This window comes from Rattus norvegicus, chromosome X (assembly GCF_036323735.1).
Source record: "Rattus norvegicus strain BN/NHsdMcwi chromosome X, GRCr8, whole genome shotgun sequence".
Taxonomy (NCBI): Eukaryota; Metazoa; Chordata; class Mammalia; order Rodentia; family Muridae; genus Rattus; species Rattus norvegicus.
The window spans coordinates 2,877,686-2,903,623 of record NC_086039.1 but is presented as its reverse complement, the minus strand read 5'-3'; the positions used below and the strand labels follow the sequence as shown (position 1 = coordinate 2,903,623).

Sequence of the window (25,938 nt, the reverse complement as noted above, 5' to 3'; positions counted from 1 at the left end):
AGGAAATCACAGCCAGTTTTTCGCAAAGTGAATTGCTTTTTCTAGGCGAGTAAACTTAGTTATAAGTGGCTCTAGACGGTAAAAAGTATACTTTTCTACAGAGACAAAACATGCGTTTCCCAGTCTAAATCGCACATTCTTAGGCGAATTCTGTTCGTTCCAATTGCGAAAAGCGTGTAGGCGAACTTGGCGAATAAGCCTACTTTTAAGTGGTACTAGACAGTAAAAAGCATTCTTTTCTATATAGACAAAACATGTGTTTCCCAGTCTAAATCGCACATTCTTAGGCGAATTCTGTTCGTTCCAATTGGGAAAAGCGTGTAGGCGAACTTCGCGAATAAGCCTACTTTTAAGTGGTACTAGACAGTAAAAAGCATTCTTTTCTATATAGACAAAACATGTGTTTCCCAGTCTAAATCGCACATTCTTAGGCGAATTCTGTTCGTTCCAATTGGGAAAAGCGTGTAGGCGAACTTCGCGAATAAGCCTACTTTTAAGTGGTACTAGACAGTAAAAAGCATACTTTTCTGGATGGACAAAACCTGTGTTTCCCAGTCTCATTCACACATTCTTTTGCGAATTCTGTTCGTTCCAAGTGGGAAAGCTAGTAGGATGTTTACGTTTACCCATGAACACACAGCTAGTGTTTTGAAAGATCCCACGCAGAGAGACCCTTACTCAAGTCTTGGGAAATTGCGGACCCCAGACACAGAGAGACCATTTTGGATGTAATAAGCAAAGGCGAGGTTTATTACGGAGACCTATTACAGAGATCTCCGGGCCGACACATATCCCGCGCAGGAGACAGAGGTGTCGGCCCCGAGAGGCTGGGAAAAAGAGTATTTAAAGGCAGAGGCTGTGAGCACCAGGGGATGGGGGATGTCAAAGGGGAATGTACCACAAGTTACAAGATTGTTTTATGGCTCCAGGAGATAAGGGGACGCCAGAAGGTTTTATGGCCCCCTGGTTCCTGGAACAGAGCTACTAAATCAGGAGAAGGGTAGGGTCTTCAGGTCCTCATTATTTTTAAACGTTTGTCAAAACTGATGGAGCATTTGTATTTGAAACACCTCTGGTTAGGCTTGGGCTGTCCGGTTTCTTGGAGTGCTCTCTGTAGGACACAATGGCTGAAAAGCACAAGTAGGGGCTTATCAGGGTCTGCAGGACATCTGGTTAAAGTATGACTCTGAGTAAGCTGGGGGGACGTCTTTGGATGGTTTATGGGTCAGTCCTCGATAGCCTGAGCTGGATCCTGCATTCCTTTTCTTTATCTTTATGGCCTGCTATTCCTGGCGGCAGGGCTTAGCCCTGAGTTTGTGGCTTTTGGGGCTAACTCTTTTAATTTTATATTTCTAAACCTAGAATTTGTATAATTTTCTTTTCATTCCCGTCTTCTCCTACTAAATAATTCTAATCTTAGAATTTTGATATCAAGTCTTATTTGGTCTCACCAGTTGTCCTAACTGACTGGTACTGTTGTCTCAGGACCATCAACCGCACAGCACCCACTCAATTTTTAACAAAAGCAATTAACCTGTTTGTCACGCAGGAGCCAAAAACTAAAACCAAGAAAATTATTAATAATGGCCCAGCTGTAGCAGAGAGTAGGGTAGTCATCCAGGGAGATCTACTAAACTAGCTCTCGAACTATCTCTGATGTGTTTTTCTGTCTGTCTGTCTTTTGTCTAACCTTTTTTTAAGTTTATTTATGGAGTCTTTAATTACTCCTGAATGGTCTGTATAGAAGCAACATTTTTCTTTCAGTGTAGCACACAGATTCCTTCTTTAAGGAATATCAGGTCTGATCTTTTCTTATTTTGAAGGACTACCTCTGAGAGGGAAGTTAGGTATTCTTGGAGGTCAGCTAAAAAGTCTTTTACTCTTTTTATATCTGAGTCAATGGCAGTTCTGAATTCTCTATAAGCCTTGTATTGTAGGGCAACAGCAGATGTCCTTGTGCTGCCCTTGTAGCACCTAGATAGCCCTAGCCCTAAGTAATTCTCAACTCCTTTTTTTTGTCTCTTACTAAGTCTTTAGCATCAGGATTCCAATCTGGACACTATCTGAACCTATACACCAAGGTCATGACTGTCTTTCAGAACTTCTAAACTTATATAGGTTGTGATCCCTGAGGCACAGTCCCAAGAAGTGTTAGGAGTACTAACATATGTAATGTTACATTATTTGTAATAGAAATCAAGCCTATCCCCACACCTATCTCGATGGAACCCAGGACAAACATGACTGAATTTCTCTCTAGGTCCCAGCTCTCAGCCCTAACAGCTAGTACACGGCTGGTGAGGGCTGAGAATTGACGGCTGTCAGGGTGGTCAGCAGCACCAGGTATGGTCCTTTCCAGCGAGGATCGAGTGTCTGGGCTCAGTGTAGCTGCTTCCGACCTGGAACTGATGGGATGTCTCAGGGGTCTCCGGGGCATAGGCTGTTGTCAGCTGTGAGCAGATTTCTTTCTGTATCACCTGTAGGTCTTTTAGCCTGGCACACAAATCATTATTACTATGACATGTTGGTTCAGTAACATCATCTAATACAGTCAGGGGAGCTGAGGCCCCATATAAGATCTCAAAGGGGGTAAGGCTGAATCTGGAAGGGGTATTTCTTGCTCTGAAGAGAGCAAGAGGGAAGGAGTGTCACCCAGTCTGTGCCAGTCTCCATGGTCAATTTGTTTAGGGTCTCTTTTAGAGTTCTATTTATTTACTCTACCTGTCCTGAACTTTGAGGTCTGTAAATATAATGTAATTTCTAATCGACCTCTAAATACTTGGCCACACCCTGGCTTACCTTGGCAATGAAAGTAGGACCGTTGTCTGACCAGATTACCTTGGGCATTCCAGACCTGGGGAAGATTTCTTTCAGTATCTTCTTGATGATTGTAGAGGCCGTCTCTCGTTTGGTGAGGAAAGCTTCTATCTATTCTTGAAAAAGTATCTACAAGCACTAGGAGATACTTGTGATTATATTTTTTTGGTTTTATCTCAGTGAAGTTCACTTCGACTTTTCACTAAACTCTCTAGGTCTCTTTGCCCTGTTTGTTTGTTAAGCATTTATTTATTGACATATCTTATACTTTTTACTGTCTCTCTTGGCTAAAATCTTAAAGTCTATTATATATATTTTAACTATTTGGACAAACTTCTTATCTCTTAAATGAGTCTATTTTTTTATTTGGCAAAGTGAGTCTTTTCTTTGTTCTCTGGGGAGTATAGCTTCCCCTCAAGTGTGTCATTGTCCTTTATCTTTTAAGCAATTTGGGCCTTTTCTAAGTGAGGCCATCCCTTAGTCTAATCCTAGTTCTCAGTGGCTGTCTCTTGCAGGCCTGTAACCAGGATAGGCTCCTGTATAGCCATTTCTCGAGCCACTTTATCTGTTTTGTCACTGCCCCATGTCACTGAATCTCTTCCCTCCTGTTTTCCTGGGCAATGAATAGTACTCACAGTTGTTGGCTTCATCCGGGCATCCAAGAGATGGCAAAGGCATCTGTGGCGCTGATGTGCTGGGGGGGGTAGAGGTTCAGCCATTCTAGATGACATTGTGTTGTCCACCATGGCAGCACCCACTTGTCTCTGACCTTCATTCATGAAGAGAACTGTTCCCATCTGTGGACAAGGTCCTCGGCTTTCAGCAGGGGTCAATCAGCCAGTCGCAGAGGTCTTTCCTCCACCCATGTGCTTCTGTCAGTGTTTGACACTCGTGCTGTGGTGGCTCCAGGTCCGGATTGGGCAGCAAGGTGACCAGATTGTCCCCAACCAGTGGAGAATCTAGTCCATGGCAGCTGACCAGTGGTCCCATCTTTGGACACTCTATCAGCCACTCTATCACAGTTTAAGTCCTGGATTGGGTGATAATTGTTAGTGCCCGGCTGGCAGGAACGGTGTGTTTCAGGCAGAAAAGCACTAAGCCATTCAACTCCCAGCATCAGTTACTGGTGTACTGAGACAGGTCTTAAGCTCCACATACACAGTCTATAGATATGTATACACATGGCCTCATCCAGCCATTTCAGCCCACGCAAGCCAATTTGGAGAGCAATTTTCTCATGAGCAAGGGATGGGGGCAGTCAGGGATGACTATGAACTAGTGGGTTACCCGGCCCACGCCAAGGTCCACTGTTCTTCGGGCAGTCCATAAGTATTGTTCGTTGTCAGTAGCTCCTTGCACTCAAGGTCTTTGGATATTGGCCCACAGGGGGGCATAGGAGCACAGAGCATTGGGTCCCTGTATCCACAAAACAACTGGGCGGGCTTCCCTTCTATCTCTGTGTATAGCCAGCACCAAGAGGCTCTCCAGTGTCCCCTCTTGTTCTTTCTGGGGCAGTCCCTGACCCAATATCCTTTTTCTTCGTATTAGGCACACTGATCTTTAGTCAGGAATTCTCTTCTGTTGCCAGGTACTATCTTCCTAGGTTCCCTAACTACTGTGGCCAGTATATGTTCCTCTCTCGTCTTTTATCTCTCTTTATCTCTCTAACTTCCTCTTCTTTTTGTCTCTTTTTTTTTTAGCTTTCTGTTCTTTTTACCTCTTTCTCTGTAACTTGTACTAACTCTCAGCAACTTAACTTAACCCTTTAAATTTTTGTAACTTTTTCTTCATATCCTTTCTTTATCTTAGCCAGATTGGTGGGGCATTTTTTAGCCCCTCAGAGACCCACCCTTGGAGCCTGGCGGCAGACCTGGCACTCCCTACCTTTAGGCGTCTGAAAAGAGCAGGCAGAAGTGAGGGCCTTCCATCCATCTCTGGAACACTTTTTCTGGCCTCTAGTAGGATTTTGTCTTTCCTCGGTGGTAAAGAAGACCTGTAACAGTTACTAACAAGCATCTCAAATGGGATGGTGAGAAAACAAGAGAATCTTGAGAATAGAGGTCCACTGAAGAGGGCAAATAGCATTTAGTCACACAGCTAAGCCAGGAGGCTTTCTTGGGACAAAAAGACCTTGTGTCTGTGAAACAGAAAAGTGAGCAGAGGGGCAGTCTATCTGTTACCGGTTGTCTCTCTGGACTTAGATTTTCCCTTAAGGAGTACCTTCCTTTAGTGCCAGCTCAGTGGCTTTATCACTCAAGAGACCCATCCTCTAAATGGCACTAGGCTTTCAGTAACAACTAATAATAAAAGGATGGAGAGACGATAGAACCTGAGTGTTAGATACTAAGCAGCTGACAAAAGAATTGTAACCAGTTCACCTGGGGCTTCTTGTCTCTTATATCTAATAAAGAGATTGTTAATACTATAGTACCAACCTTTAATAAAAAAAACTATAGCTCTCTCCATGTCTCTGAATATCAGGACTGTAGTAGTAGTCCTTTACCAAACTGTCTCAGTGGGCTAAGGGCCCATGGAAACGAAAACATTAATCCTGACCTCGGCCACAGCCAAAGCCTGAATTCTAAATTCAAACTGGCAAAACAAAACAAAGTTCTTTACAGTTTGTTGTAGATTCTTTGAAACTATTTTAGGGGCTTCTCTGCCCCCCAACCTGGGACATTTCTACCACAGGGGCAGGAACTGGCTGCTGTGGGGATAGGATCAAAGGCATTCTCCATGCTAATGATGACCAGTGAGAAAAGTAATTTAATGCTGGAGACTGGCTCCTCTCTTGGAATAGGGCCAGCAGATAAGGCAGGCTCCTTAAAGAACTTCTCTTAATGAGCACCCTCTTTCTGTGAGCAAGAGTTGAAGGTCTGGTCACTAAAAGCAGAAATTCCTTTCTTGTTCTTGTTTTTCTTAGAGTCTTCTCCCACCTCACTCTCAGCCTTTTTAGATTATTCTTTATGTAGCATTTTTAACACAGCCTGTCCCTTTTTTATAGCCTGTTGACAGCATTTCTGATCTTTTAGGCAGCTATGCACTAAGTGTCATACCGGCTGAAACTCCACCTTTAAGATTCTTTGTTTCTAAGCAAAATTTAAATCCTTTTCCAGCTTATCTCAGCTGTCCACCATGAGATTCCCAGAGATCGCAAACCAAGGTGTAGTAATTCACTAAGAAATCTTTTTATAGTGTTTCTTTTTACCTTAAGCCTTTTTCTTTTAAACAGCTCCTGAAGAGCCAGAAAAATTGGGAGAGACTTGAGAAGTCCCCATGCTCGCTGCAGCAGCTCCGCAGCTAATTTTACTCCCCCCTACTGTGTGCTGGGAGCACAAGCACAGATAAAACACTATGTTTTAAAAACTTAACGTTGGCTATCAACCAACACACCGCCACTAGAGCGGGGTCCATAAAATTAAGTTTTCTACTCACTATATTTGTTCTATAGCAGGCGGCCTAATCTGGGGAACTTTTTTATTTACGAGAGGTTTTGTCCTCAAGGTTTTTGTTAATGTCTGTTTACACAACTGTTAACAGCAGCTAGGCTGATCAAGGGGAGTAAAGGGAGGGGCCTCTCTCCTTGGGGAGGAGGCTCAAGAGAGAAAGACAAAACTCCCTGGCAGAAAACAATTTTTCTCAAGCAAATTATTTTTAACTCTTAACTTAAGCACCAAGAGGACCAAGTAAAACTCTTTGACGAACAAAGCAAACAGTTTCATGATTTCAAACACAGTCGTCAGTCCAAGATTTCAAACACAGTCATCAGTCCAAATTCAAACACAGTCGTCAGTCCAAAATCGAACACAGTCGTCAGTCCAAAATTCAAAAACGAAACAAAAGCCAAAAAGACACTCGACAATACCACAGAAAACAAGCCAGACAAACAATATCAAGACAAAGCATCTTATAACCAACTTTCACAGATGCCTGGTACCTTCAGTACGTGGCCCAAACTGCAGCTTAACCTTAGCTGCTTTTGGGATGAGATGGACCATCTGATTCCACCTCCCAACAGGATTCTAGAGTGTCCTCTTGTCCTAACGACTAAGCACACTTGTCCGTGCCTATATTTAAATAGGCAGCCGAACTCGACCTCTGACGGAGTGGGATTCCTCGTCCACTCCCGCCTAGGTAAAAGGAGCATTCCATCTCCTTTGTTCCAGAAAACCAGAGTCAGGTCCTCCTGACTGTCCATAGCCGGGCTCTCCCGACTGTTCTCCGCCCGTGGAACGTCTTCCAGGGGCTGCAGCCTTGCGGGCCCGGGGCGTCCCCCCTTCCGCAGCCAGGGGGTCCTCACGGACCACAAAGGCAGCTGCACTGAGTGGGGATACACATCCACTCTCCTACAGGGCAGGAATACACATCCACCCTCTTACCACAGGGCAGGAATACCCATCTGCCCTCTTACCACAGGGCAGGAATACCCATCTGCCCTCTTAACACTGACCAGTACTAAGACACACATATATACACACACGGTGGAACCAAAACAGAGACAGACACAGACTGACGAATGCGGCGCCGCTCACACAGAAACACTCAGACAAACATCCAACTCACCTCCAAGGGGTCTTCGGAGTCTGGGGTAGTAGCGCAGATCCCGGACGAGCCCCCATAAATATGAAAGATCCCACGCAGAGAGACCCTTACTCAAGTCTTGGGAAATTGCGGACCCCAGACACAGAGAGACCATTTTGGATGTAATAAGCAAAGGCGAGGTTTATTACGGAGACCTATTACAGAGATCTCCGGGCCGACACATATCCCGCGCAGGAGACAGAGGTGTCGGCCCCGAGAGGCTGGGAAAAAGAGTATTTAAAGGCAGAGGCTGTGAGCACCAGGGGATGGGGGATGTCAAAGGGGAATGTACCACAAGTTACAAGATTGTTTTATGGCTCCAGGAGATAAGGGGACGCCAGAAGGTTTTATGGCCCCCTGGTTCCTGGAACAGAGCTACTAAATCAGGAGAAGGGTAGGGTCTTCAGGTCCTCATTATTTTTAAACGTTTGTCAAAACTGATGGAGCATTTGTATTTGAAACACCTCTGGTTAGGCTTGGGCTGTCCGGTTTCTTGGAGTGCTCTCTGTAGGACACAATGGCTGAAAAGCACAAGTAGGGGCTTATCAGGGTCTGCAGGACATCTGGTTAAAGTATGACTCTGAGTAAGCTGGGGGGACGTCTTTGGATGGTTTATGGGTCAGTCCTCGATAGCCTGAGCTGGATCCTGCATTCCTTTTCTTTATCTTTATGGCCTGCTATTCCTGGCGGCAGGGCTTAGCCCTGAGTTTGTGGCTTTTGGGGCTAACTCTTTTAATTTTATATTTCTAAACCTAGAATTTGTATAATTTTCTTTTCAGTTTCACAAAGTGAATTGCTTTCTCTTGGCGAGTAAGCATAGTTTTAAGTGGATCCAGATGGTAAAAAGCATACTTTTCTATATAGACAAAACATGTGTTTCCCAGTCTGAATCGCACATTCTTAGGCAAATTCTGTTCATTCCGACTGGGAAAAGCATGTAGGAAGTCTACAAATCAGATAAACACAAACCTTGTGTTTCACAAAGGGAATTGATGTTACTTGGCGAATAAGCTTAGTTTGAAGTGGAACTAGACGGTAAAAAGCATACTTTTCTGGATAGTCAAAACGTGTGTTTCCCAGTCTCATTCACACATTCTTTTGCGAATTCTGTTCGTTCCAAGTGGGAAAAGCTAGTAGGATGTTTACTTTACCCATGAACGCACAGCTAGTGTTTCACAAAGTGATTTGCTTTCTCTTGGCGAGTAAGCTTAATTTTAAGTGCTTCCAGACGGTAAAAAGCATACTTTTCTATATAGACAAAACATGCGTTTACTAGTCTAAATCACACATTCTTAGGCAATTCCTGTTCGGTCCGACTGGGAAATGCGTGTAGAAAGTTTACAAATCAGATAAACACAAACCTTGTGTTTCACAAAGTGAATTGCTGTTACTTGGGGAATAAGCTTAATTTTAAGTGGTACTAGACGGTAAAAAGCATACTATTCATGATAGACAAAACATGTGTTTCCCAGTCTCATTCACACATTCTTTTGCGAATTCTGTTCGTTCCAAGAGGGAAAAGCTTGTAGGATATTTTCGTTTACACATTAAAACACAGCCAGTGTTTCGCAACGTGAATTGCTTTTTCTAGGCGAGTAAACTTAGTTATAAGTGGCTCTAGACGTTAAAAAGTATACTTTTCTACATAGACAAAATATGTGTTTCCCAGTCTAAATCGCACATTCTTAGGCGAATTCTGTTCCTTCCAATTGCGAAAAGCGTTTAGGCGAACTTGGCGAATAAGCCTACTTTTAAATGGTACTAGACAGTAAAAAGCATACTTTTCTGGATAGACAAAACATGTGTTTCCCAGTCTCATTCACACATTCTTTTGCGAATTCTGTTCGTTCCAAGAGGGAAAAGCTTGTATGATATTTACGTTTACACAGGAAATCACAGCCAGTTTTTCGCAAAGTGAACTGCTGTTACTTGGTGAATAAGCTTAGTTTTAAGTGGTCCTAGACTGTAAAAAGCATACTTTTCTGGATAGACAAAACATGCGTTTCCATGTGAAATTCGCACATTCTTTGGCGAATTCTGTTCGTTCCATTTGGGAAAAGCGCGTAGGCGAACTTGGCGAATAAGCCTACTTTTATGTGATACTATACGGTAAGAAGCATACTTTTTTGTATAGAAAAAACATGTGTTTCCCATTCTGAATCGTATATTTTTACGAATTCTGTTCCTTCCAAGTGGGAAAAGCTTGTAGGTCCTTTACTTTACCGATAAACACACAGCTAGTGTTTCGCGAACTGAATTGCTTTACATGGCTAGTAAGCTTAGACTTAAGTGGTTCTAAACAGTAAAATAATACATCTCTATATGGACAAAACATGTGTTTCCCAGTCTTAATCGCACTCTCCTAGACAAATTCTATTCATTCCAATTGGGAATAGTTTGTAGTAAGTTTATATTTCAGATAAACACAAACCTTGTCTTTCACAAAGTTAATTGCTGTTACATGGCGAATCAGCCTAGTTTTAAGTGGTACTAGACGGTAAAGCATACTTTTCTGGATAGACAAAACATGTGTTACCCAGTCTCATTCCCACATTCTTTTGCGAATTCTGTTCGTTCCAAGAGGGAAAAGCTTGTAGGATATTTACATTTACACAGGAAAACAGAGCCAGTGTTTCGCAAAGTGAATTGCTTTTTCTAGGCGAGTAAACTTAGTTATAAGTGGCTCTAGACTTTAAAAAGTATACTTTTCTACATAGACAAAACATGCGTTTCCCAGTCTAAATCGCACATTCTTAGGCGAATTCTGTTCCTTCCAAATGCGAAAAGCGTGTAGGCGAACTTGGTGAATAAGCCTACTTTTAAGTGGTACTAGACGGTAAAGCATACTTTTCTGGATAGACAAAACATGTGTTTCCCAGTCTCATTCACACATTCTTTTGCCAATTCTGTTCGTTCCAAGTGGGAAAAGCTAGTAGGATGTTTACTTTACCCATGAACACACAGGTAGTGTTTCACAAAGTGAATTGCTTTCTCTTGGCGAGTAAGCTTAGTTTTAAGTGCTCCCAGACGGTAAATGCATACTTTTCGATATAGACAAAACATGTGTTTCCCAGTCTAAAATCACACATTCTTAGGCAAATTCTGTTCATTCCGACTGGGAAAAGCATGTAGGAAGTCTACAAATCAGATAAACACAAATCTTGTGTTTCACAAAGTGAATTGTTGTTACTTGGCGAATAAGCTTAGTTTGAAGTGGTACTAGACGGTAAAAAGCATACTTTTCTGGATAGACAAAACATGTGTTTCCCAGTCTCATTCACACATTCTTTTGCGAATTCTGTTCGTTCCAAGAGGGAAAAGCTTGTAGGATATTTACGTTTACACAGGAAATCACAGCCAGTGTTTCGCAAAGTGAATTGCTTTTTCTAGGCGAGTAAACTTAGTTATAAGTGGCTCTAGACGGTAAAAAGTATACTTTTCTACATAGACAAAACATGCGTTTCCCAATCTAAATCGCACATTCTTAGGCGAATTCTGTTCGTTCCAATTGCGAAAAGCGTGTAGGCGAACTTGGCGAATAAGCCTACTTTTAAGTGGTACTAGACAGTAAAAAGCATACTTTTCTGGATAGACAAAACCTGTGTTTCCCAGTCTCATTCACAATTCTTTTGCGAATTCTGTTCGTTCCAAGTGGGAAAAGCTAGTAGGATGTTTACTTTACCCATGAACACACAGCTAGTGTTTCACAAAGTGAATTGCTTTCTCTTGGCGAGTAAGCATAGTTTTAAGTGGTTCCAGATAGGAAAAAGCATACTTTTCTATATAGACAAAACATGTGTTTCCCAGTCTGAATCGCACATTCTTAGGCAAATTCTGTTCCTTACAACTGGGAAATGCTTGTAGGAAGTTTACAAATCAGATAAACACAAACCTTGTGTTTCACAAAGTGAATTGCTCTTACTTGGCGAATAAGCTTAGTTTTAAGTGGTACTACACTGTAAAAACCATACTTTTCTGGATAGACAAAACAAGCGTTTCCCAGTCTAAATCACACATTCTTAGGCAAATTCTGTTCATTCCGACTGGGAAAAGCGTGTAGGAAGTCGACAAATCAGAAAAACACAAACATTGTGTTTCACAAAGTGAATTGCTGTTACTTGGCGAATAAGCTTAGTTTTAAGTGGTACTAGACCGTAAAAAGCAAACTTTTCTTGATAGACAAAACATGTGTTTCCCAGTCTCATTCACACATTCTTTTGCGAATTCTGTTCGTTCCAAGAGGGAAAAGCTTGTAGGATATTTACGTTTACACAGGAAATCACAGCCAGTTTTTCGCAAAGTGAATTGCTTTTTCTAGGCGAGTAAACTTAGTTATAAGTGGCTCTAGACGGTAAAAAGTATACTTTTCTACATAGACAAAACATGCGTTTCCCAGTCTAAATCGCACATTCTTAGGCGAATTCTGTTCGTTCCAATTGCGAAAAGCGTGTAGGCGAACTTGGCGAATAAGCCTACTTTTAAGTGGTACTAGACAGTAAAAAGCATTCTTTTCTATATAGACAAAACATGTGTTTCCCAGTCTAAATCGCACATTCTTAGGCGAATTCTGTTCGTTCCAATTGGGAAAAGCGTGTAGGTGAACTTCGCGAATAAGCCTACTTTTAAGTGGTACTAGACAGTAAAAAGCATACTTTTCGGGATAGACAAAACATTCGTTTCCCAGTCTAAATCACACATTCTTAGGCAAATTCTGTTCATTCCGACTGTGAAAAGCTTGTAGGAAGTCGACAAATCAGAAAAACACTAACATTGTGTTTCACAAAGTGAATTGCTGTTACTTGGCGAATAAGCTTAGTTTTAAGTGGTACTAGACCATAAAAAGCATACTTTTCTGGATAGACAAAACATGTGTTTCCCAGTCTCATTCACACATTCTTTTGCGAATTCTGTTCGTTCCAAGAGGGAAAAGCTTGTATGATATTTACGTTTACACAGGAAATCACAGCCAGTTTTTCGCAAAGTGAATTGCTGTTACTTGGTGAATAAGCTTAGTTTTAAGTGGTCCTAGACGGTAAAAAGCATACTTTTCTGGATAGACAAAACATGCGTTTCCATGTGAAATTCGCACATTCTTTGGCGAATTCTGTTCGTTCCATTTGGGAAAAGCGCGTAGGCGAACTTGGCGAATAAGCCTACTTTTATGTGATACTATACGGTAAGAAGCATACTTTTTTGTATAGAAAAAACATGTGTTTCCCATTCTGAATCGTATATTTTTACGAATTCTGTTCCTTCCAAGTGGGAAAAGCTTGTAGGTCCTTTACTTTACCGATAAACACACAGCTAGTGTTTCGCGAACTGAATTGCTTTACATGGCTAGTAAGCTTAGACTTAAGTGGTTCTAAACAGTAAAATAATACATCTCTATATGGACAAAACATGTGTTTCCCAGTCTTAATCGCACTTTCCTAGACAAATTCTATTCGTTCCAATTGGGAATAGTTTGTAGTAAGTTTATATTTCAGATAAACACAAACCTTGTCTTTCACAAAGTTAATTGCTGTTACATGGCGAATCAGCCTAGTTTTAAGTGGTACTAGACGGTAAAGCATACTTTTCTGGATAGACAAAACATGTGTTACCCAGTCTCATTCCCACATTCTTTTGCGAATTCTGTTCGTTCCAAGAGGGAAAAGCTTGTAGGATATTTACATTTACACAGGAAAACACAGCCAGTGTTTCGCAAAGTGAATTGCTTTTTCTAGGCGAGTAAACTTAGTTATAAGTGGCTCTAGACTTTAAAAAGTATACTTTTCTACATAGACAAAACATGCGTTTCCCAGTCTAAATCGCACATTCTTAGGCGAATTCTGTTCCTTCCAAATGCGAAAAGCGTGTAGGCGAACTTGGTGAATAAGCCTACTTTTAAGTGGTACTAGACAGTAAAAAGCATACTTTTCTGGATAGACAAAACATGTGTTTCCCAGTCTCATTCACACATTCTTTTGCCAATTCTGTTCGTTCCAAGTGGGAAAAGCTAGTAGGATGTTTACTTTACCCATGAACACACAGCTAGTGTTTCACAAAGTGAATTGCTTTCTCTTGGCGAGTAAGCTTAGTTTTAAGTGCTCCCAGACGGTAAATGCATACTTTTCGATATAGACAAAACATGTGTTTCCCAGTCTAAATCACACATTCTTAGGCAAATTCTGTTCATTCCGACTGGGAAAAGCATGTAGGAAGTCTACAAATCAGATAAACACAAATCTTGTGTTTCACAAAGTGAATTGTTGTTACTTGGCGAATAAGCTTAGTTTGAAGTGGTACTAGACGGTAAAAAGCATACTTTTCTGGATAGACAAAACATGTGTTTCCCAGTCTCATTCACACATTCTTTTGCGAATTCTGTTCGTTCCAAGAGGGAAAAGCTTGTAGGATATTTACGTTTACACAGGAAATCACAGCCAGTGTTTCGCAAAGTGAATTGCTTTTTCTAGGCGAGTAAACTTAGTTATAAGTGGCTCTAGACGGTAAAAAGTATACTTTTCTACATAGACAAAACATGCGTTTCCCAATCTAAATCGCACATTCTTAGGCGAATTCTGTTCGTTCCAATTGCGAAAAGCGTGTAGGCGAACTTGGCGAATAAGCCTACTTTTAAGTGGTACAAGACAGTAAAAAGCATACTTTTCTGGATAGACAAAACCTGTGTTTCCCAGTCTCATTCACACATTCTTTTGCGAATTCTGTTCGTTCCAAGTGGGAAAAGCTAGTAGGATGTTTACTTTACCCATGAACACACAGCTAGCGTTTCACAAAGTGAATTGCTTTCTCTTCCCGAGTAAGCATAGTTTTAAGTGGTTCCAGATAGTAAAAAGAATACTTTTCTATATAGAAAAAACATGTGTTTCCCAGTCTGAATCGCACACTCTTAGGCAAATTCTGTTCGTTCCAACTGGGAAATGCTTGTAGGAAGTTTACAAATCAGATAAACACAAACCTTGTGTTTCACAAAGTGAATTGCTGTTACTTGGCGAATAAGCTTAGTTTTAAGTGGTACTACACGGTAAAAACCATACTTTTCTGGATAGAAAAAACATGTGTTTCCCAGTCTAAATAACACATTCTTAGGCAAATTCTGTTCATTCCGACTGGGAAAAGCGTGTAGGAAGTCGACAAATCAGAAAAACACAAACATTGTGTTTCACAAAGTGAATTGCTGTTACTTGGCGAATAAGCTTAGTTTTAAGTGGTACTAGACCGTAAAAAGCAAACTTTTATTGATAGACAAAACATGTGTTTCCCAGTCTCATTCACACATTCTTTTGCGAATTCTGTTCGTTCCAAGAGGGAAAAGCTTGTAGGATATTTACGTTTACACAGGAAATCACAGCCAGTTTTTCGCAAAGTGAATTGCTTTTTCTAGGCGAGTAAACTTAGTTATAAGTGGCTCTAGACGGTAAAAAGTATACTTTTCTACATAGACAAAACATGCGTTTCCCAGTCTAAATCGCACATTCTTAGGCGAATTCTGTTCGTTCCAATTGCGAAAAGCGTGTAGGCGAACTTGGCGAATAAGCCTACTTTTAAGTGGTACTAGACAGTAAAAAGCATTCTTTTCTATATAGACAAAACATGTGTTTCCCAGTCTAAATCGCACATTCTTAGGCGAATTCTGTTCGTTCCAATTGGGAAAAGCGTGTAGGCGAACTTCGCGAATAAGCCTACTTTTAAGTGGTAGTAGACAGTAAAAAGCATTCTTTTCTATATAGACAAAACATGTGTTTCCCAGTCTAAATCGCACATTCTTAGGCGAATTCTGTTCGTTCCAATTGGGAAAAGCGTGTAGGCGAACTTCACGAATAAGCCTACTTTTAAGTGGTACTAGACAGTAAAAAGCATACTTTTCTGGATGGACAAAACCTGTGTTTCCCAGTCTCATTCACACATTCTTTTGCGAATTCTGTTCGTTCCAAGTGGGAAAGCTAGTAGGATGTTTACGTTTACCCATGAACACACAGCTAGTGTTTCACAAAGTGAATTGCTTTCTCTTGGCGAGTAAGCATAGTTTTAAGTGGATCCAGATGGTAAAAAGCATACTTTTCTATATAGACAAAACATGTGTTTCCCAGTCTGAATCGCACATTCTTAGGCAAATTCTGTTCATTCCGACTGGGAAAAGCATGTAGGAAGTCTACAAATCAGATAAACACAAACCTTGTGTTTCACAAAGGGAATTGATGTTACTTGGCGAATAAGCTTAGTTTGAAGTGGAACTAGACGGTAAAAAGCATACTTTTCTGGATAGTCAAAACGTGTGTTTCCCAGTCTCATTCACACATTCTTTTGCGAATTCTGTTCGTTCCAAGTGGGAAAAGCTAGTAGGATGTTTACTTTACCCATGAACGCACAGCTAGTGTTTCACAAAGTGATTTGCTTTCTCTAGGCGAGTAAGCTTAATTTTAAGTGCTTCCAGACGGTAAAAAGCATACTTTTCTATATAGACAAAACATGCGTTTACTAGTCTAAATCACACATTCTTAGGCAATTCCTGTTCGGTCCGACTGGGAAATGCGTGTAGAAAGTTTACAAATCAGATAAACACAAACCTTGTGTTTCACAAAGTGAATTGCTGTTACTTGGGGAATAAGCTTAATTTTAAGTGGTACTAGACGGTAAAAAGCATACTATTCATGATAGACAAAACATGTGTTTCCCAGTCTCATTCACACATTCTTTTGCGAATTCTGTTCGTTCCAAGAGGGAAAAGCTTGTAGGATATTTTCGTTTACACATTAAAACACAGCCAGTGTTTCGCAACGTGAATTGCTTTTTCTAGGCGAGTAAACTTAGTTATAAGTGGCTCTAGACGTTAAAAAGTATACTTTTCTACATAGACAAAATATGCGTTTCCCAGTCTAAATCGCACATTCTTAGGCGAATTCTGTTCCTTCCAATTGCGAAAAGCGTTTAGGCGAACTTGGCGAATAAGCCTACTTTTAAATGGTACTAGACAGTAAAAAGCATACTTTTCTGGATAGACAAAACATGTGTTTCCCAGTCTCATTCACACATTCTTTTGCGAATTCTGTTCGTTCCAAGAGGGAAAAGCTTGTATGATATTTACGTTTACACAGGAAATCACAGCCAGTTTTTCGCAAAGTGAATTGCTGTTACTTGGTGAATAAGCTTAGTTTTAAGTGGTCCTAGACGGTAAAAAGCATACTTTTCTGGATAGACAAAACATGCGTTTCCATGTGAAATTCGCACATTCTTTGGCGAATTCTGTTCGTTCCATTTGGGAAAAGCGCGTAGGCGAACTTGGCGAATAAGCCTACTTTTATGTGATACTATACGGTAAGAAGCATACTTTTTTGTATAGAAAAAACATGTGTTTCCCATTCTGAATCGTATATTTTTACGAATTCTGTTCCTTCCAAGTGGGAAAAGCTTGTAGGTCCTTTACTTTACCGATAAACACACAGCTAGTGTTTCGCGAACTGAATTGCTTTACATGGCTAGTAAGCTTAGACTTAAGTGGTTCTAAACAGTAAAATAATACATCTCTATATGGACAAAACATGTGTTTCCCAGTCTTAATCGCACTTTCCTAGACAAATTCTATTCATTCCAATTGGGAATAGTTTGTAGTAAGTTTATATTTCAGATAAACACAAACCTTGTCTTTCACAAAGTTAATTGCTGTTACATGGCGAATCAGCCTAGTTTTAAGTGGTACTAGACGGTAAAGCATACTTTTCTGGATAGACAAAACATGTGTTACCCAGTCTCATTCCCACATTCTTTTGCGAATTCTGTTCGTTCCAAGAGGGAAAAGCTTGTAGGATATTTACATTTACACAGGAAAACAGAGCCAGTGTTTCGCAAAGTGAATTGCTTTTTCTAGGCGAGTAAACTTAGTTATAAGTGGCTCTAGACTTTAAAAAGTATACTTTTCTACATAGACAAAACATGCGTTTCCCAGTCTAAATCGCACATTCTTAGGCGAATTCTGTTCCTTCCAAATGCGAAAAGCGTGTAGGCGAACTTGGTGAATAAGCCTACTTTTAAGTGGTACTAGACGGTAAAGCATACTTTTCTGGATAGACAAAACATGTGTTTCCCAGTCTCATTCACACATTCTTTTGCCAATTCTGTTCGTTCCAAGTGGGAAAAGCTAGTAGGATGTTTACTTTACCCATGAACACACAGGTAGTGTTTCACAAAGTGAATTGCTTTCTCTTGGCGAGTAAGCTTAGTTTTAAGTGCTCCCAGACGGTAAATGCATACTTTTCGATATAGACAAAACATGTGTTTCCCAGTCTAAATCACACATTCTTAGGCAAATTCTGTTCATTCCGACTGGGAAAAGCATGTAGGAAGTCTACAAATCAGATAAACACAAACCTTGTGTTTCACAAAGTGAATTGTTGTTACTTGGCGAATAAGCTTAGTTTGAAGTGGTACTAGACGGTAAAAAGCATACTTTTCTGGATAGACAAAACATGTGTTTCCCAGTCTCATTCACACATTCTTTTTCGAATTCTGTTCGTTCCAAGAGGGAAAAGCTTGTAGGATATTTACGTTTACACAGGAAATCACAGCCAGTGTTTCGCAAAGTGAATTGCTTTTTCTAGGCGAGTAAACTTAGTTATAAGTGGCTCTAGACGGTAAAAAGTATACTTTTCTACATAGACAAAACATGCGTTTCCCAGTCTAAATCGCACATTCTTAGGCGAATTCTGTTCCTTCCAATTGCGAAAAGCGTGTAGGCGAACTTGGCGAATAAGCCTACTTTTAAGTGGTACTAGACAGTAAAAAGCATTCTTTTCTATATAGACAAAACATGTGTTTCCCAGTCTAAATCGCACATTCTTAGGCGAATTCTGTTCGTTCCAATTGGGAAAAGCGTGTAGGTGAACTTCGCGAATAAGCCTACTTTTAAGTGGTACTAGACAGTAAAAAGCATACTTTTCTGGATAGACAAAACATTCGTTTCCCAGTCTAAATCACACATTCTTAGGCAAATTCTGTTCATTCCGACTGTGAAAAGCTTGTAGGAAGTCGACAAATCAGAAAAACACAAACATTGTGTTTCACAAAGTGAATTGCTGTTACTTGGCGAATAAGCTTAGTTTTAAGTGGTACTAGACCATAAAAAGCATACTTTTCTGGAAAGACAAAACATGCGTTTCCCAGTCTCATTCACACATTCTTTTGCGAATTCTGTTCGTTCCAAGTGGGAAAAGCTAGTAGGATGTTTACTTTACCCATGGACACACAGCTAGTGCTTCACAAAGTGAATTGCTTTTTCTTGGCGAGTAAGCTTAGTTTTAATTGGTTCCAGACGGTAAAAAGCATATCTTTCTATATAGACAGACATGCGTTTCCCAGTCTAAATCCCACATTCTTAGGCAAATTCTGTTCATTCCGACTGGGAAAAGCATGTAGGAAGCCTATAAATCAGATAAACACAAACCTTGTGTTTCACAAAGGGAATTCCTGTTACTTGGCGAATAAGCTTAGTTTGAAGTGGAACTAGACGGTAAAAAGCATACTTTTCTGGATAGACAAAACGTGTGTTTCCCAGTCTCATTCACACATTGTTTTGCGAATTCTGTTCGTTCCAAGTGGGAAAAGCTAGTAGGATGTTTACTTTACCCATGAACACACAGCTAGTGTTTCACAAAGTGAATTGCTTTTTCTTGGCGAGTAAGTGGTTCCAGACGGTAAAAAGCATAACTTTCTATATAGACAAAACATGCGTTTCCCAGACTAAATCACACATTCTTAGGCAAATTCTGTTCGTTCCGACTGGGAAAAGCGTGTAGGAAGTTTACAAATCAGATAAACACAAACCTTGTGTTTCACAAAGTGAATTGCTGTTACTTGGTGAATAAGCTTAGTTTTAAGTGGTCCGAACGGTAAAAAGCATACTTTTCTGGATAGACAAAACATGCGTTTCCATGTCAAATTCGCACATTCTTAGGCGAATTCTGTTCGTTCCATTTGGAAAAAGCCCGTAGGCGAACTTGGCGAATAAGCCTACTTTTATGTGATACTATACGGTAAGAAGCATACTTTTTTGTATAGAAAAAAAATGTGTTTCCCATTCTGAATCGTATATTTTTACGAATTCTGTTCCTTCTAAGTGGGAAAAGCTTGTAGGTCCTTTACTTTACCAATAAACACACAGCTAGTGTTTCCCAAACTGAATTGCTTTACATGGCTAGTAAGCTTAGACTTAAGTGGTTCTAAACAGTAAAATAATACATCTCTATATGGACAAAACATGTGTTTCCCAGTCTTAATCGCACTTTCCTAGACAAATTCTATTCGATCCAATTGGGAATAGTTTGTAGTAAGTTTATATTTCAGATAAACACAAACCTTGTCTTTCACAAAGTAAATTGCTGTTACATGGCGAATCAGCTTAGTTTTAAGTGGTACTAGACGGTAAAGCATACTTTTCTGGATAGACAAAACATGTGGTACCCAGTCTCATTCACACATTCTTTTGCGAATTCTGTTCGTTCCAAGAGGGAAAAGCTTGTAGGATATTTACGTTTACACAGGAAAATACGGCCAGTGTTTCACAAAGTGAATTGCTTTTTCTAGGCGAGTAAACTTAGTTATAAGTGGCTCTAGACGGCAAAAAGTATACTTTTCTACAGAGACAAAACATGCGTTTCCCAGTCTAAATCGCACATACTTAGGCGAATTCTGTTCGTTCCAATTGCGAAAAGCGTGTAGGCGAACTTGGCGAATAAGCCTACTTTTAAGTGGTACTAGACAGTAAAAAGCATACTTTTCTGGATAGACAAAACCTGTGTTTCCCAGTCTCATTCACACATTCTTTTGCGAATTCTGTTCGTTCCAAGTGGGAAAAGCTAGTAGGATGTTTACTTTACCCATGAACACACAGCTAGTGTTTCACAAAGTGAATTGCTTTCTCTTGGCGAGTAAGCATAGTTTTTAGTGGTTCCAGATAGTAAAAAGCATACTTTTCTATATAGACAAACATGTGTTTCCCAGTCTGAATCGCACATTCTTAGGCAAATTCTGTTCGTTACAACTGGGAAATGCTTGTAGGAAGTTTACAAATCAGATAAACACAAACCTTGTGTTTCACAAAGTGAATTGCTCTTACTTGGCGAATAAGCTTAGTTTTAAGTGGTACTACACCGTAAAAACCATACTTTTCTGGATAGACAAGAGTTTCCCAGTCTAAATCACACATTCTTAGGCAAATTCTGTTCATTCCGACTGGGAAAAGCGTGTAGGAAGTCGACAAATCAGAAAAACACAAACATTGTGTTTCACAAAGTGAATTGCTGTTACTTGGCGAATAAGCTTAGTTTTAAGTGGTACTAGACCGTAAAAAGCAAACTTTTCTTGATAGACAAAACCTGTGTTTCCCAGTCTCATTCACACATTATTTTGCGAATTCTGTTCGTTCCAAGAGGGAAAAGCTTGTAGGATATTTACGTTTACACAGGAAATCACAGCCAGTTTTTCGCAAAGTGAATTGCTTTTTCTAGGCGAGTAAACTTAGTTATAAGTGGCTCTAGACGGTAAAAAGTATACTTTTCTACATAGACAAAACATGCGTTTCCCAGTCTAAATCGCACATTCTTAGGCTAATTCTGTTCGTTCCAATTGCGAAAAGCGTGTAGGCGAACTTGGCGAATAAGCCTACTTTTAAGTGGTACTAGACAGTAAAAAGCATTCTTTTCTATATAGACAAAACATGTGTTTCCCAGTCTAAATCGCACATTCTTAGGCGAATTCTGTTAGTTCCAATTGGGAAAAGCGTGTAGGTGAACTTCGCGAATAAGCCTACTTTTAAGTGGTACTAGACAGTAAAAAGCATACTTTTCTGGATAGACAAAACATTCGTTTCCCAGTCTAAATCACACATTCTTAGGCAAATTCTGTTCATTCCGACTGTGAAAAGCTTGTAGGAAGTTGACAAATCAGAAAAACACAAACATTGTGTTTCACAAAGTGAATTGCTGTTACTTGGCGAATAAGCTTAGTTTTAAGTGGTACTAGACCATAAAAAGCATACTTTTCTGGAAAGACAAAACATGTGTTTCCCAGTCTCATTCACACAGTCTTTTGCGAATTCTGTTCGTTCCAAGTGGGAAAAGCTAGTAGGATGTTTACTTTACCCATGGACACACAGCTAGTGCTTCACAAAGTGAATTGCTTTTTCTTGGCGAGTAAGCTTAGTTTTAATTGGTTCCAGACGGTAAAAAGCATAACTTTCTATATAGACAAAACATGCGTTTCCCAGACTAAATCACACATTCTTAGGCAAATTCTGTTCGTTCCGACTGGGAAAAGCGTGTAGGAAGTTTACAAATCAGATAAACACAAACCTTGTGTTTCACAAAGTGAATTGCTGTTACTTGGTGAATAAGCTTAGTTTTAAGTGGTCCGAGACGGTAAAAAGCATACTTTTCTGGATAGACAAAACATGCGTTTCCATGTCAAATTCGCACATTCTTAGGCGAATTCTGTTCGTTCCATTTGGAAAAAGCGCGTAGGCGAACTTGGCGAATAAGCCTACTTTTATGTGATACTATACGGTAAGAAGCATACTTTTTTGTATAGAAAAAACATGTGTTTCCCATTCTGAATCGTATATTTTTACGAATTCTGTTCCTTCTAATTGGGAAAAGCTTGTAGGTCCTTTACTTTACCAATAAACACACAGCTAGTGTTTCCCAAACTGAATTGCTTTACATGGCTAGTAAGCTTAGACTTAAGTGGTTCTAAACAGTAAAATAATACATCTCTATATGGACAAAACATGTGTTTCCCAGTCTTAATCGCACTTTCCTAGACAAATTCTATTCGATCCAATTGGGAATAGTTTGTAGTAAGTTTATATTTCAGATAAACACAAACCTTGTCTTTCACAAAGTAAATTGCTGTTACATGGCGAATCAGCTTAGTTTTAAGTGGTACTAGACGGTAAAGCATACTTTTCTGGATAGACAAAACATGTGGTACCCAGTCTCATTCACACATTCTTTTGCGAATTCTGTTCGTTCCAAGAGGGAAAAGCTTGTAGGATATTTACGTTTACACAGGAAAATACGGCCAGTGTTTCACAAAGTGAATTGCTTTTTCTAGGCGAGTAAACTTAGTTATAAGTGGCTCTAGACGGCAAAAAGTATACTTTTCTACAGAGACAAAACATGCGTTTCCCAGTCTAAATCGCACATACTTAGGCGAATTCTGTTCGTTCCAAATGCGAAAAGCGTGTAGGCGAACTTGGCGAATAAGCCTACTTTTAAGTGGTACTAGACAGTAAAAAGCATACTTTTCTGGATAGACAAAACCTGTGTTTCCCAGTCTCATTCACACATTCTTTTGCGAATTCTGTTCGTTCCAAGAGGGAAAAGCTTGTATGATATTTACGTTTACACAGGAAATCACAGCCAGTTTTTCGCAAAGTGAATTGCTGTTACTTGGTGAATAAGCTTAGTTTTAAGTGGTCCTAGACGGTAAAAAGCATACTTTTGTGGATAGACAAAACATGCGTTTCCATGTCAAATTCGCACATTCTTAGGCGAATTCTGTTCGTTCCATTTGGGAAAAGCGCGTAGGCGAACTTGGGGAATAAGCCTACTTTTATGTGATACTATACGGTAAGAAGCATACTTTTTTGTATAGAAAAAACATGTGTTTCCCATTCTGAATCGTATATTTTTGCGAATTCTGTTCCTTCCAAGTGGGAAGAGTTGTAGGTCCTTTACCGATAAACACACAGCTAGTGTTTCGCAAACTGAATTGCTTTACATGGCTAGTAAGCTTAGACTTAAGTGGTTCTAAACAGTAAAATAATACATCTCTATATGGACAAAACATGTGTTTCCCAGTCTTAATCGCACTTTCCTAGACAAATTCTATTCGTTCCAATTGGGAATAGCTTGTAGTAAGTTTATATTTCAGATAAACACAAACCTTGTCTTTCACAAAGTAAATTGCTGTTACATGGCGAATCAGCTTAGTTTTAAGTGGTACTAGACGGTAAAGCATACTTTTCTGGATAGACAAAACATGTGTTACCCAGTCTCATTCACACATTCTTTTGCGAATTCTGTTCGTTCCAAGAGGGAAAAGCTTGTAGGATATTTACGTTTACACAGGAAAATACGGCCAGTGTTTCGCAAAGTGAATTGCTTTTTCTAGGCAAGTAAACTTAGTTATAAGTGGCTCTAGACGGTAAAAAGTATACTTTTCTACAGAGACAAAACATGCGTTTCCCAGTCTAAATCGCACATACTTAGGCGAATTCTGTTCGTTCCAATTGCGAAAAGCGTGTAGGCGAACTTGGCGAATAAGCCTACTTTTAAGTGGTACTAGACAGTAAAAAGCATAATTTTCTGGATAGACAAAACCTGTGTTTCCCAGTCTCATTCACACATTCTTTTGCGAGTTCTGTTCGTTCCAAGTGGGAAAAGCTAGTAGGATGTTTACTTTACCCATGAACACACAGCTAGTGTTTCACAAAGTGAATTGCTTTCTCTTGGCGAGTAAGCATAGTTTTAAGTGGTTCCAGATAGTAAAAAGCATACTTTTCTATATAGACAAACATGTGTTTCCCAGTCTGAATCGCACATTCTTAGGCAAATTCTGTTCGTTACAACTGGGAAATGTTTGTAGGAAGTTTACAAATCAGATAAACACAAACCTTGTGTTTCACAAAGTGAATTGTTGTTACTTGGCGAATAAGCTTAGTTTTAAGTGGTACTACACCGTAAAAACCATACTTTTCTGGATAGACAAAACAAGCGTTTCCCAGTCTAAATCACACATTCTTAGGCAAATTCTGTTCATTCCGACTGGGAAAAGCGTGTAGGAAGTCGACAAATCAGAAAAACACAAACATTGTGTTTCACAAAGTGAATTGTTGTTACTTGGCGAATAAGCTTAGTTTTAAGTGGTACTAGACCGTAAAAAGCAAACTTTTCTTGATAGACAAAACATGTGTTTCCCAGTCTCATTCACACATTCTTTTGCGAATTCTGTTCGTTCCAAGAGGGAAAAGCTTGTAGGATATTTACGTTTACACAGGAAATCACAGCCAGTTTTTCGCGAAGTGAATTGCTTTTTCTAGGCGAGTATTCTTAGTTATAAGTGGCTCTAGACGGTAAAAAGCATACTTTTCTGGATAGACAAAACATGCGTTTCCATGTCAAATTCGCACATTCTTAGGCGAATTCTGTTCGTTCCATTTGGGAAAAGCGCGTAGGCGAACTTGGGGAATAAGCCTACTTTTATGTGATACTATACGGTAAGAAGCATACTTTTTTGTATAGAAAAAACATGTGTTTCCCATTCTGAATCGTATATTTTTGCGAATTCTGTTCATTCCAAGTGGGAAGAGTTGTAGGTCCTTTACTTTACCGATAAACACACAGCTAGTGTTTCGCAAACTGAATTGCTTTACATGGCTAGTAAGCTTAGACTTAAGTGGTTCTAAACAGTAAAATAATACATCTCTATATGGACAAAACATGTGTTTCCCAGTCTTAATCGCACTTTCCTAGACAAATTCTATTCGTTCCAATTGGGAATAGCTTGTAGTAAGTTTATATTTCAGATAAACACAAACCTTGTCTTTCACAAAGTTAATTGCTGTTACATGGCGAATCAGCTTAGTTTTAAGTGGTACAAGACGGTAAAGCATACTTTTCTGGATAGACAAAACATGTGTTTCCCAGTCTCATTCACACATTCTTTTGCGAATTCTGTTCGTTCCAAGAGGGAAAAGCTTGTAGGATATTTACGTTTACACAGGAAATCACAGCCAGTGTTTCGCAAAGTGAATTGCTTTTTCTAGGCGAGTAAACTTAGTTATAAGTGGCTCTAGACGGTAAAAAGTATACTTTTCTACATAGACAAAACATGCGTTTCCCAATCTAAATCGCACATTCTTAGGCGAATTCTGTTCGTTCCAATTGCGAAAAGCGTGTAGGCGAACTTGGCGAATAAGCCTACTTTTAAGTGGTACAAGACAGTAAAAAGCATACTTTTCTGGATAGACAAAACCTGTGTTTCCCAGTCTCATTCACACATTCTTTTGCGAATTCTGTTCGTTCCAAGTGGGAAAAGCTAGTAGGATGTTTACTTTACCCATGAACACACAGCTAGCGTTTCACAAAGTGAATTGCTTTCTCTTCCCGAGTAAGCATAGTTTTAAGTGGTTCCAGATAGTAAAAAGAATACTTTTCTATATAGAAAAAACATGTGTTTCCCAGTCTGAATCGCACACTCTTAGGCAAATTCTGTTCGTTCCAACTGGGAAATGCTTGTAGGAAGTTTACAAATCAGATAAACACAAACCTTGTGTTTCACAAAGTGAATTGCTGTTACTTGGCGAATAAGCTTAGTTTTAAGTGGTACTACACGGTAAAAACCATACTTTTCTGGATAGAAAAAACATGTGTTTCCCAGTCTAAATAACACATTCTTAGGCAAATTCTGTTCATTCCGACTGGGAAAAGCGTGTAGGAAGTCGACAAATCAGAAAAACACAAACATTGTGTTTCACAAAGTGAA

At 39.8% G+C, this 25,938-nt stretch overlaps 1 long non-coding RNA gene across 1 annotated transcript; it reads right to left on the bottom strand.

Annotated features, from left to right (window-relative positions):
• Window positions 1-720: 720 nt before the first annotated feature.
• On the bottom strand, window positions 721-8,224 carry LOC134484009 (uncharacterized). The gene is made up of 2 exons (XR_010061298.1): window positions 7,381-8,224; window positions 721-2,493 (listed from the first exon to the last, which is right to left on the bottom strand). It is a non-coding gene; the product is annotated as an uncharacterized LOC134484009 (long non-coding RNA).
• Between the last annotated feature and the right edge of the window lie 17,714 nt (window positions 8,225-25,938).